A 13848-nucleotide genomic window follows, 5' to 3' on the forward strand; every position below is an offset into this window, starting at 1 on the left:
TTTAAGCTAGGTCAAACGCAGGCAAAAGATTAGTTTTGTTCTCAGAGTTCTATGATGTTTCAAATCTCTTGACACTAGACCTAATAACCATTCGATGTTATGATCCATTCGGTCTAATAACCCGTTCGACCTAATGACACATTCGGTCGAATGACCCGTTTGGCGTGATGACCCATTCGGCCTGACGACCCATTCTGTCTAATGACCCGTTCGGCCTGATTACCCATTTTGTCTAATGACCCATTCGATGTTATGACCCATTCGGTCTAATGTCCCATTTGGGCTAATGACCCATTCGGTTTAATGACCCATTCGGTCGAATGATCCATTCGATCTAATGACCCATTCGGTCGAATGACCCATTCGGTCGAATGACCCATTCGGTCGAATGACCCATTCGGTCTAATAACCCATTCGGTCTAATGACCCTTTCACTGCACAACTGAAGTCAACGTACTACACTGTGTTACGGCGAACAAGCAACAACACAGTAGGTAAAATCGCTTTACTGATGGCTAATGAGCAACGATTTTTGGCTTCAGCTCTGGGCGAAATGAGAGCCCGAGCAAACGTAAAGTCCATAATACCCCCATACTCATGGGGTTGGACAATGTGAGTGGGTTATATGAAAAAAATAAAATTTCGCTCCGAGTAACTTTTTGGGTCCCATTTAGCTCCCAGAACAACTCTGCAAATTTTTAGTTCGATCGGTGAAACTATATTTTTGCGCCCACTGTTTAAAGTTTACATGGGATTTCGTATGGGGAAAACGTCTTTTGCAAATTAATTCTTCCAAGAGTCACCCGTTACCTCCTAAAAATAAATAGATGTATGCCTTTTATAGGAAATTTGTCAAGTAAACAAAGTCTAGAAGACCACGAAACGATCTGATGCTTGTGGAAAAAGTTATTAAGCAAAAACCGATTGATGCCCTGAAGATTGATGAAAATTTCACTTTTCATAGCATCACTGCTGCTGACGGTCGAATAATATACAAAATTTTTAACTTTCTTTTATTATGTACAAAAGAAACCTCAATTTATCCCCCAAAACCCTTGCGAAGTGGCCAAACAGCATAGATAAATGATTTAAACACATTAAGAGAAGATCAAAACAAAATTGCATACAATTGGACAGCCAATAGCAGTGGTGCTAGAAACAATGAATATTTTATCAATCGTCAGAGCATCAATTGGTTTCAGCTTAATAACTTTTTTCTCAAGCGTCAGATCGTTTCGTAGTTTTCGAGACTTTGTTTCTGTGTTAAATTTCCTACAAAAGCCACATAACGGTTTATTTTTAAGAAGCGATGGGCGACTCCTGGAGGAATTATTTTGTGAAAGTTAATTTTCCCATATTAAATCCCATGTAAACTTTAAATAGTGGGCGCAAAAATATAGTTTCAGGGATCAAGCTAAGAATTTGCACAGATGTTCTAGGACCCAAATGGTACCCAAAAAGTTGCTCGGAGCTGGAATCTATTTTTTGTCCCACCCTATTGGACATGGGTGTTTGAAATGACCATCGTCATGGTCCGGTAGATCCCACAGAAAAACCATACGTTGATATATTTATGGGTTATTGAGACCATTTAATGGTGTTTTAATGGTTGTGAAAGTGGGCACGGACCATGTTCATGGTCTTTTCAAGGGGATTTGTGGTGTTTGAACCCATGAGTATTTGCTCGGGAAGGCAGACTGAGAAAATTCTATAGCGCCTGCAGGCTACAGAACTTTAGCCAATCAAGTAAACCATGTAAAGTCATATGTCGCATTAGAAACACGCGTTTTTCGTCTGGCGACTCACATCATTATCACATGTCACAAGTGCGAAAAAATATATAAGATGAACAGCCTACACTCTACACTAGAGCCATTAACTATCCGTTGGCGATGCCCCACTAAATGAATGAATTTCTCGTACTTACCAGACTTGATTAGCCATTTTTTCATCATCGTCATACTCGCTGTCACTCCAGACAAAGCTCAAATTTGTACAGTATCGTCAACATCTTTATCGACAATAAATATGTTAATACGACGTTTAATAAAGGTTCTTTCTGGATGGGAACAAGCAACTTGTAAAAAAGTAGCGACATCTGTCTTGATACTTTATCCACACACCGTCCCTCTCCAACCCCCCACCCTCACCCTCTTACTCTGTCAAAACTCTCCAGAATGAACATTCGAACATTGTGCCCCCTTTTCTTCCTTTGATGATACTTCATCGTTCAATGCTCTGTTTTTCATAACCTCATCGCTTTCATTTTCTACATCTCGTTTGCCGTCGGTATCAGAAGATGCGGTACCGCTACTAACATTTTGCATGTTCCATGTTATGCCGATAAGACACCTACGCATTTGCCACCATCCGCGTAGGGTAGTGGTTCACAAATTAATCTCAGTCACTATAATTCTTCATCACATGTTCTCGTGTTTAAGTCAGTAAATTTGACATATAATATAAGCTTTAAACTTTTTTTTTTGTTTTCTTAAACATTAACAACGGCCCTGCTGGTTACAAGGTGATTAACATCCTACCCATCGAACTCGCTCGGATCATTTGTGCAAATTGCCCGCTGATTATTGCACAGTGGCACGACTTAGAACAAAAGGTGGACTAAAGTCCAAACTTTACCGAATCGGTTCAAATAGGACGTTTTTATGTAATTTAAGTACGCTGAATTCGTTTTTGATATTAAAATATTTTAAAAATAAACATTTACCATTCATTAGGGTGTCTCAAAAATATTTTTTTTTCGAAATCGTTCTTAAAATTTGTGCATATTAATTTTCGTGTGCTAAATCATTTTTTTATATTAAAACTTGTAAAAAAATTCATTATAAATTAGGGTGGCTCAAAAATTGTTATTTTGTTGTGAAGGTTCAAAAAAATTTTAAAGGAATTTTTGTACGCTATTTTGGTTATAAAAATAGAAATTAACTTTACTACTTATTAAAGTGGCTCAAAAGTAAGTATTTTGTCTTTTATAATGTTTTTCAATACTAATTTTGGAATTTATTTTCCATATTGTAGCGAATTGATTGAAATTTCATTATGGGGTTTCAGAAATGACTATTTTGTTTTTAAGAATCAAATAAGATGCGTTAGATTAATTTTGGAACGTTTAATTCATTATTGGGTTACTTGACATGAAAACTACATTTTCTTTCATTTTCGAAACAAACAGCGTCTTAGTGGAATGTTGATTTACATTCACTAATCAACAAGATTTTTTTTGCACGTGTGTTTTACTTAGATTGCTTATTTCATATCTTAAATGAAAATAAATCCAAAACCCTTTTTTCGCGTATATGGTTTATTTAAAAATGGTCTTATTTTATATGCATAATTTCGCATACGCTTAAGCTATATCAGAGCTATGCAAACTCGGATCAAAATAGTCTCACCAAATGATTAGAACTCAACTGTGTTCACTCAATTTCACAGTTATTGCATAAGTTAACAAAAATAGTTCCAGAAACATTTTATGACATATTTCAGATGGTTGAAAATATTGATTTTTAAACATTCTTTACCACCTACAAAACCATACTTCCCACTCGGATTCTTATTCTTGATCACTAGTAAAACCCTTGTAGATCATGCTCTCAATGCTTTTTGAAAGTTGTGCATATATTAATGTCATTACTCTAGCTATAAAGTGATTATTCAAATTCAATATCACAAATAACCATGCGTCTCCATTGACAGTTTTTTAAAATTTTGATTGCTTATCGCAAGTTTTCGCAAAACTAGCATAGACTCATTTTAAAGAGGAAATTAAAAGCTTTCGAAAGAGTATAGTGTGATCACGGGCATTCACGGGCGTCGTTGTTGTTATCGCATTAGAAGTTCGAATTCAATAAAAATTAATGACAAACAGTTATTTAAACATTAACTAAACCAACTAGTGACTTATTTTTGGCGATTTTACGATGTAATTTTATCACACGGATAATTTTGGTGAAGTAATGTAATGCATAAAATCAACCGTTTCTTTGAAAAACGAAAATAATCGTATGCAGTTTCTATGGTCAAATAATGCAAAAAACACTTGAGTTATGACCTTCAAAAAGCTGTCAAAAATTCATTTTGCGTTCAAATCACCTAAAATCTCGTGAAAATGTCTCTGAAGGCTCAGCTGATACGAGAAAAATACTAGTGAGAATATCGCATAACCTTCACATATGGACTTAAGTCCGGGCTCGTCCCACTGTGTATTGGTGAAATAATTAAAAAGTTGATGACACATTTTTCTGCCTTGACCAAAATTTCCAACATTCGATCTGAAAAGCTTCTAATTTTAGTGAATAATCTGAAGCATGTCAATAATATTTCTTACTACGGGCCTTGTATGTACACGGGTTGCTGTATAACTCGTGAGCCTTGACAGCACTGAGTATTGGCCGGTGCAATCTGAACTTTCCACTAGGAAATTTGACATTTTTATGGCAAGAAACATCAAAACATGTAAGCATTCGAGCGAAAATGTTTTTGTTTACTATCAAGTAAAAAAAAATCTTCAAAAAAATAGGATTAAATAATAACTACATTTTTATAATGATTTCTCAACGTGTACAATCCGCATCATTAAAGTTGCAAACAAAATTTTGCGTACCGAACCGACATCTAAAAACTCGCAAATTATTCCAAGAACAATCTTTTAGGACAAACTATGCTAAACATGTCCCCTTCAACAGAATCATTATAATGAAAATCGTAAAATAATTGACCTCTCCTCATGTCTATAAAGCTATCCTTTAGCACCTTAAATCGATGCTATAACAAATTTAATCCTAGTTCCAGTTCGCTCAACGACGAATTTCGTAAAGATCGTCCGAAATCAGCTGTTGTATCAACAAATATAGATGCTGTGCGTGAGCTGGTAAAGTAGGATTACAATGTAAACCGACGAATCATTCTCGATAATGCAGCTCTAATACATATCATCATATCAATCAGTTTTCGATCACGCAAAACATCGCCTGATTTGACACCGAATGATATTTTTAATTCCTTGACATCAAGGATACACTGCGTAGTCAAAGATTTTCAACGCAAGATGCCTTGAAAGATAACGTTTGGGAAGCTGTTCCGATCCGAATGGCAAAATGCTTTGAAAAATTGCTTAAACGCACTAAAAAGTATATAAATGTAAATTTTACCTTCAGAAAAACGATAAAAAACAATAATGTGTGCCAATAATAAATGATTGTGTTTTGATATTTCGGCTATTAACTTGGTACCGTATCTAAGTTCCCGCGCATATAGTAGCGATCGGCGGTGTCGTCCCCGTTTCGAGTTTGACATGCGATGATTTGTTGAAGTATAGATTTGGCTTTTTAAAAGCCCTTACTTCAATCATTGAAAACCCTAAGCATACAGCAAAGAACTACGATATGCTTGCGAAGAAGGCGTTGGACGAACGTCTCGAGTTTACAAATAGTATGAAATCTGAGGCACTGCTACAAACAACAAACAAGAGAAGATCGTGGCCAAATCGTCAACATCGAGAGCCGTGACCAGGCGCATACCTGTAGTGCCGCATTGGAACAAAGGTTCGGTTTTAACTTCGGCTTTCTTGGATGATTTTTAGCATTGAAAATGCTTAACTCGACTATATGTGGTTGGGGCTAAGTGCAAAACTAAAATGCCACGAAAATCTGGCTTAATCCCAAACGATTGTAGCGCTGTTAATTGTTAGTGGATTTGTGCCATTTAATAACCAATTGATTCAGCAAACTAAACCATTGTTTGCAACTTTATTTTGGTACTTCAACTATACACTATTCGAAAATCTGTATTATTTTGAAAACATTGTGATATTGCGAGAAAACAGATAACGTTTTCGCTTACGTTTTGTTAATTGTTGATGGATTTGCATAATTCAGACAATTGCCCACAAAAAACTGTTGTCAAATTTATTTGTGTGTTTTGATAGTACACTATTGACAAATCCGTAAATCTGAAAAAATATGCAAAATAAATATAAACTTGCGCAAAACATTCCCTAACACAGACCTCATCACCATATTCCTAATACGTCATACAAATTTTATCGCTTGATATAAAACAATGGTTTTCAACCGAGGGTGAATTCACCCCCAGGGGTAAATTAGATTATTGTAAGGGGAGAATTCTGCGAAGTAAGCTCATCTTTGATCCCAACATTCCCATCCGATATTTGTCTTTATATATTGTTGCTTACTGAGAGTGTACAGAAAGAAGTTTTTAACTGGCAAACTAAGGTTTTCAGTCAATTGAAAATATTTTTTTCTGACAAGATGATGAGCAATTTTCAGAAAGGGATACATCATGGGGATCAATATTCGGAAAGGGGTACGTGGAATTGAAAAGGTCGAAAACCACTGAAATAAAAGCCATACTCTGTTGGCTGAGTAAAGATATTGCTGCTGCTGCCGATAGGATACTGCAGCATTGACTGCACAAAAGATAACGAGGTACCGGATAATCTATGATTGCTCAACAGATGCTGCGAATTGCTAGTTTAACCATGTGTATGAGCCGTGCCGGCAAGGTTTAGGTCATTTCATAGGATTCTCAACCCGAAACACAAGACTTAGCTACCAGCAACCCGTCCTTATAAGGACAAATACATAATAGAAAAAATGAATTAGAAAAATACTTCTATTAACTCGATTTACATTTGCGCTTGTTAATGATGAGTTATCAGAAATCAATTGCAACTGGCTCAAATGGCACATTCCACGTGTTGATCGGAGATTTGTGCCTTGTCGCGATGTGTCTTTTTATCATTGCCTGATGGGAAGGATTGATGAAGTAGTAAGGTTAGGGACAAGGATAATAACGACATAGAGAACATAGCCAATACTTCAGTATTATTCACTCCCAAGGGAATAAAAGACACTTCTCGATGAGGGGATATATCAACACCACCGAGAGGATATTGAGGTAACAGAACGACAACACCTTCGAAGAGATATTGTCATTCAAATACCGCTTCAGCTATAACTCTTTACCACACTGGCTCAAGAACAATAGCAATTTCTTGAGCTCCAGCTCTCTATACATAGGATCATCTATGTATGGAGAACCAAAAATACGGATCCGCGATTGCATTACTGCAGGACAGTTACATATCAAATGATATGAATTTCCTGAACTGGATTCACAAAGATCACACAAATAATACTCAGCACGCTGAATAGTAACCATGTGATAATTGAGTTTGCAATGTCCAGTCAGTTCACTGATTAAAATACTGCAATTGTGTTTGGAAAAATCCAACAATTGAACGCCAAAAAAGGTCCTTGTTTGAACGCAAGTTTGCAGACTACGCCAATGGTTGGCGTGTTCGGATGCAGCCCAAGAGCGAACCTTGTACTTTATCCAGCTTATCGAAAGTGGTAAAACTGGTTCTGGACCAGCGAAGTCAGCCACAGCGCCCACTCTAGCCAATTCGTCCGCACATTCATTTCCAATAATACCGGAATGACTCATAGAAGGTAGATGGCATTTGAAATGCTAAGCTCTTCGATTTGAGTTCGACATGTGATTACTAATTACGATCCTGTATCTACCGAACTAAGTGCCTTTAGGGCAGCCTGACTGTCAAAGCAGATAAAAATACCTTTACCGCAAATTCCCTGATGAAGTGCCGATTGTATGCCACACAGAATAACGAAGATTTCTGCTTGGAATACGGCACAGTATCTACCAAGCGAATGAGATTGGTTTAATCTCACTTCACGACAATAGACACCAGCACCGATTTGGCCGTGCAACAAAGAACCGTCAGTATAACAAACTACGTATTCTTCAAGTTGTCGCTCCATCCAGTCAGACAACCATTCCTCACGAAGAGGAATTCTCACATTGAAAGTTTTAAAAGGAAAACTACATGTGAGTGTAAGGTCACTGGGAGCAAGCGTATACTCATCCTAAGTAACCATTTGGGGCCACAGTCTTGTATGGCTAGTTGCACGAGCTATGTTACTGTTCCAGAGCCCAGTTACCTTAAGACGGTATGCACAAGAAAGTGCTTCTTGTTTCACAAACACATATAGCGGTTTCACGTTCAAGAGTGCCTCTAGAGCAGCAGTAGGTGTTGTCGTGAATGCATCAGTCTTCGACATCAAGAGCATCCTCTGAAGATAATTTAAGTTTTATTGCCACCAAGCAACAAGTTTATTGCTGTCCCCAAACAAGGCACCCGTATCCCAGTATTGCTCTAACAATTGTTGCGTAGATCCACTGAATGTACTTGAGTCCCTAAGATTTACCGGAAGCCCGTCTGCATTAGCCGAAGGCTATGCAAGGCTATGCACGATGTGAGCAGTCCAAATAAATTTTGTGTCAATAATTACCCCCAATGTACTTAACTTGATCTACGCCAATAATTTCATACTCAAAGAACTGCAGTGCTCCGGTTGTAAACCCACATTCGTGAAAAACATCATTAATGTTTTATTTGGATTAACTGCTAGTCCAACACGAATACACCATTGCTCAACAACACATAAGGCTTGTTGCATCCAATCAAAAAGTGTGTTAATACCGGTGATAATTACATGATAATCATCGGCGAAACCATATGTCGGAAACCCAAGCTCATTAAGTATCCTCAACAAGCCATCGTCGACAAGGTTCCATAGAAGTGGTGACAGCACACCACATTGAGGACATCCGCAGACACTTACACGTTTCCTTATCTATACTTGTCTTAACGTTGAGCGTAGATGTTGGTTGCTAAGCATTGCTTGTATCCAGTTCGTGATACATGACGGTACTCCATGACCTCGTGCTGCTTCCAAAGTGGATTCGAAAGACACTTTGTCAAAAGTACCTTTAATATCAAGAAAAACTTCTCAGCTTGTTTGCTTTTGCGAAAAAAAACTTTTTCAATGTTGCAGACAGCATTGTGTAACCGAGTGATAAAAGACTTCCCCCACTGATATGCATGTTGCATTGCATGCAGCGGGTGCTCGCCCAAGCAAACATCCCGAATGGTCGATTAAACGTTTCACTGATTTGAGAAGGAAGGAGATCAAACTGATCAGTCTAAAGCTCTTTGCCTCCTCATAAGTGACGCGGACACCTTTGGGAATGAATTTGACAGTTATTTCCCGCCACGCTAATGGAATGTATCCTAATTCAAGAGTACAAGTAAGAACCTTTTTCAAAATATGCTTGAAGAGTTCATATCCCCTTTGTAAAGGGCGAACACGAAATTATTGTGACACCGAAAATGTCATGCCAATTTTCTTATAATGTTTCAAATCAAACCAAAATTTTAGGGTAGTTTTATACATATATTTACTTCAAAAATCAAAAGAAAATTTAATCGATGGAGCCCTGAGTGTAAAATTGAACGCATTTTCGCTTGATGCCCTCCAGCAAAGTCTTTACAGTGTCATCCGGTACCAGTTTCTCAGTTTTTTTTCCATTTTCTTAACATGTCCTTCTCGTCTTTGACTGTCTTCTTGCTCTTCCGAAGTTTCCGCTTCATCATTGTCCAATACTGCTCCACCGGGCGCAGCTCCGGACAGTTTGGCGGATTCATGTCCTTGGCCTCATACCACTCCAGGACACTTTTAGAATAGTGGCATGATGCCAAATCTGGCCAAAATAGCGGAGCTTCGTCGTGCTGCTGCGAGAACGGCAAAAGGCGCTTCTCGAGGCATTCAGATTTGTAGATTTCGCCATTTACTGTGCCCTTTGTCACGAAAGGCTCACTCCTCAGTCCGCAAGAGCAGATGACCAGCCAAATGAGATATTTGGAGGCGAACTTCGAACTTTTCTTCTTCTTAAATTTGTCATCCACATAGAACTTGCTCTTGCCGGTGAAAAACTCCAACCCCGGAAGTTGCTTAAAATCGGCTTTTATATACGTTTCGTCGTCCATCACACAGCAGCCATATTTTGTCAGCATCTTCTCGTAGAGCTTCCATGCCCGAGTTTTAGCCGTCGATTGTTGCCGCTCATCGCGGTTTGGGAAGTCCTGTACCTTGTATGTATGTAGTCCAGTTCTCTTCTTTGCATTCTGGACGTAGCACTGCGACATGCCGATCTTTTTAGCCAAATCACGGCTTGAGACGTTGGGATTTGCTTTAATCATCCGCTTCACCTTTCCCTCCGTCTTTTTGTTCTCCGGACCCGGTTTTCTTCCAGCTTCTTTCCCGTGGTCCAACGTAAACCGCTCCTGGAACCGCTTCAACACTCTGGAGACGGTTGAAGGGTGAATATTCAAGATTTTTCCCAACTGCCAGTGCGACAGGTCAGGAAATTCCAGGTGTTTGGTAAGAATTTGTTCTCTCGACTCGCGTTGGTTCACCTCCATTTTCATTGAATCAAAAAACACGACTTCGAGTTTGACAGCATGTAAACAATACACATCAATGAGAATGTGTGCAAAATTTGGTTGATTTTTACCCAATGGTAAAAAAGTTATGCCCTGTTGAATGTGTCGCAATAATTTCGTGTTCGCCCTTTAGTAGAATTAGAATGATTCCATCTTTTTTTGGAGACTTATACGGAGCCAAATTTTCAATCACCTATTTGATCGATACAGTTGTCACAATTCTACGAGCAAATACCCAAGAATGAGAGCTACCTGAAAAGAACTCAGGGACAGTCGTCAGTGATGGCTCCGTACGGCCTGGAAAGTGTGTGTCGAAAAAACAGTACTCCATCTTCGTCAGACGAGTATTCACCATTAGCAGTTCTAATTGAACTGACATGAAAGTCCTTTCATTTCGAAAGTAATTTATTTAATCTACTAGTCTCGTTAAGGCTTGAGACATTTGTGCAGAGGCTTTTCCAACCACTTCGCTCAGAGGATCGAAGGGCATTTCTGTATGCGTTGCGAGCCAACTAAAATGTCTCCGACCCGTCCCTGCGTCTGCAATCAGCTCTTCTACATAACTTTTTGAGTTGAACAAGTTATTGCTCTTCCTCTAACCAAATAATAAAGAACCACAAAATTCATGTCAACATCAATTTATTGACGACATCATTCACACGCCCTTACCCACATCTCCTCTAATCCTTATTTCTCCAGACCTCTTTTCCGTCTCACATATCTCTGTCTTCATTCTCTCCTATCCGCTTCTTCTTCACTTCTTGCTCTTTACTTCATCTTCCCTCGCTGCTATCAGTTTCTTCCGTACCAATCTAACGCATCGTCTAATAAGAGATGCTTAACTGATTTTAGAAGAATTTCATCCGACAATCCTTCCGATCGTGCAAAAGTTTCAACTCTATCCAGGAAAGTGTTTAATGAAGTGGTGTCCTTTTCACCTTTGAATTTGAAGGGCCAGTTGTGAATCGCCTTTAGGCCTCTCCCTGTTTCTGAACGATCTGGACCATACATGCTTTGTTCTCGTCGCAATAGCTGCATCAGTAGTTCATCCCTCAACCGATCTGTCGTGCTCATGCTCGACACCCTGGCTTCTGTTTGATTGTATGCAGGCGGTGGCGTGTCCTGCGCGAGTGGCGTTTCTCTCCAGCTGCTTGATGCCCGCCCAAAGCTACTTAGTCCATCCCGATTTATAGGTTGCGCATGTATACCCCGACCTCTTCCTCTTCCTAAAGGAACAGGTGAACTTGTTGAACGACTCAAGTTGGTGTCATTTCGTGAAGTATTACTATGCTTGTAGAGTGTTCCTGTGCTGGTTGATAACCTCTGCTCTGCTGCGTTGTTAGTTACTAGCTCCTCTTCAGCTGCCAAGTCAGCATTTAGCTGCTGCTGCAGTTCAAGCGATTCTGCCCCTTCCGTTTGCCTCACTTGTTCACTGTTCACTGGTTCACCAAGTCTTTCATTTATGTCTTCGATGATGAATTTCACTAATAATGACAACGACGCGTGATTATCGATCATGTCTCGCGGGGGAATGACGATTGACAGACGATCGCGATAATGTATCATGCGAGATTTAGACTGTATCAAAAAGTCTGTATTTCGCTTCTTCAGTGCAGTTTCTATCAATGGATACAGCAATCTAATTTGCTGTTCGCATCGGTGAATGTTAACATCTGCTTCTATCGCGTGAGCCGATGAAACATGTTTGAAATCTTGAGCGAACTCTTGTTGGATGAGCGTTCTTAGCTTCATCCCTTTGTTCCGGCGCGTAGCAGCTCCTAGCTGCTTAATATGACGCAATGCTAACTCATAATTGAGTTCCTCTTCACTGAGGTATAATGGATCCATACTGTCTAAAAGGTCACAAATGTGTCTAAACTTAGCCAAAATGGACGAAAGAACTAATTTCCCCACAAATTATAATTTAATCACAGGTTCGTTTTGGTTGGGCGCCAATATTGCTCTTCCTCTAACCAAATAATAAAGAACCACAAAATTCATGTCAACATAAATTTATTGACGACATCATTCACACGCCCTTACCCACATCTCCTCTAATCCTTATTTCTCCAGACCTCTTTTCCGTCTCACATATCTCTGTCTTCATTCTCTCCTATCCGCTTCTTCTTCACTTCTTGCTCTTTACTTCATCTTCCCTCGCTGCTATCAGTTTCCTCTAACCTTCCTCCTAACAATTTCGTTAATGGAACGTACTCACGGTCTAAATCTTCCAGGCGCGAAATGCCCATGCGCAACCGTACGACGACGATGACGTGTGCCTAATGACACTTTCGATTGCGTCTCTCGAATGGAAACGCCCTGCCCGCTGGCGATAAATGCTCCCGCTCCAAACAACTACTCGATCCTTAGGGCCACTGTCCTTCGGGTGCTTGACTCGCAACTGCTCCCCGCAGGCGTTATCCTCACGGTCAATTAACTCATTCTCAAGGGACCAGCGCTGTTCGTGCGATCGGTCGACTCGTCCTTCGGAAGTGGAAAGCTATAATAACGTGACGATCAATCCGCGTCGATCAGCTCACGACAGGTGAAAGAACCGAACAAAGAAAAAACGCCCTGTGGACATTGCACCATTAGTTACATTCATCCGGCATCATAGCGTGGCGTTATCTTACCCTTATCTTCGGGGCGCTTTGTCAGATGTATGGTTCTTGCAGTATGTACGGGTTTCAAATCTTCTTTCAGGTCCTTTTTCAACCTTCTCCTGTACGCCCGACACGTGTTCCGTGGTGAGGTTGGGTTTTTCTTCTGCAAGATTATTCAATTGTTACGGGCGCGAGGCTCAATCAAATGGCTGTAATTTACCTGTTCGATTAGTTTGCAACGGCCTCGTGGGTTCCGTACCGCGGATTCCCTCCGAAATGTCTGCTGATCGACCGGGAAAATCTGTGCGTAATCACAACGATGAGTGAAACGTAAGCAATGGTTTTTAATTCGCTCACCTATATCGTTCGATTTGCCTATCGTCGACGTGAATTCCGTGTCCGACACTCCTGTCACGTACGCGCCACTTCGTTCTGCGGGTCTTTAAACTTGCCACTCGTGATTTATGTCAAAGAAGATTCCGGGCAAACCTCCGCACGGTGTGAAGCTGTCCCTCCAAATGACGTCCAACAAGTCTCTTTTGATGACTTGTGTTGCAGCTTTTATCCAAGCGGAAATGTGCTTTCTTTTTCTTGCCTTTACTCGTCGTTTGACGTTTCTCGTGTCGATGTATTTGTTTCGTTCTTTGGTATGGGATTTTTTGCAAAGGGCGTGTGAAATTTATTAATTTTCAAAGTGTGAAGTGTGCTTATTATTTGCAACTGAAGCGTGCACACAAAACTGAACGCTACAAAGTTCGTTATTATACCAAGGCATTCCTCTAGAAGCTCCCATAACTCGAAGCGGGCAAGCCTCTTGGTATGCTTCTACTATGAGTGTGCTTGTTTTATTCAGGACCTCGTCCAAGTCACGCAAAGATTCAATTGTCGGAAGATACCCAT

General features: G+C 39.9%; 1 long non-coding RNA gene across 1 annotated transcript; it reads right to left on the bottom strand.

Annotated features, from left to right (window-relative positions):
* Positions 1-12809: 12809 nt before the first annotated feature.
* Positions 12810-13431, bottom strand: LOC131695548 (uncharacterized). Its single transcript, XR_009306665.1, has 4 exons — positions 13306-13431; positions 13169-13249; positions 12979-13111; positions 12810-12919 (listed from the first exon to the last, which is right to left on the bottom strand). It is a non-coding gene; the product is annotated as an uncharacterized LOC131695548 (long non-coding RNA).
* Positions 13432-13848: the final 417 nt, after the last annotated feature.

This window comes from Topomyia yanbarensis, unplaced genomic scaffold, assembly GCF_030247195.1.
Source record: "Topomyia yanbarensis strain Yona2022 unplaced genomic scaffold, ASM3024719v1 HiC_scaffold_413, whole genome shotgun sequence".
NCBI lineage: Eukaryota > Metazoa > Arthropoda > Insecta > Diptera > Culicidae > Topomyia > Topomyia yanbarensis.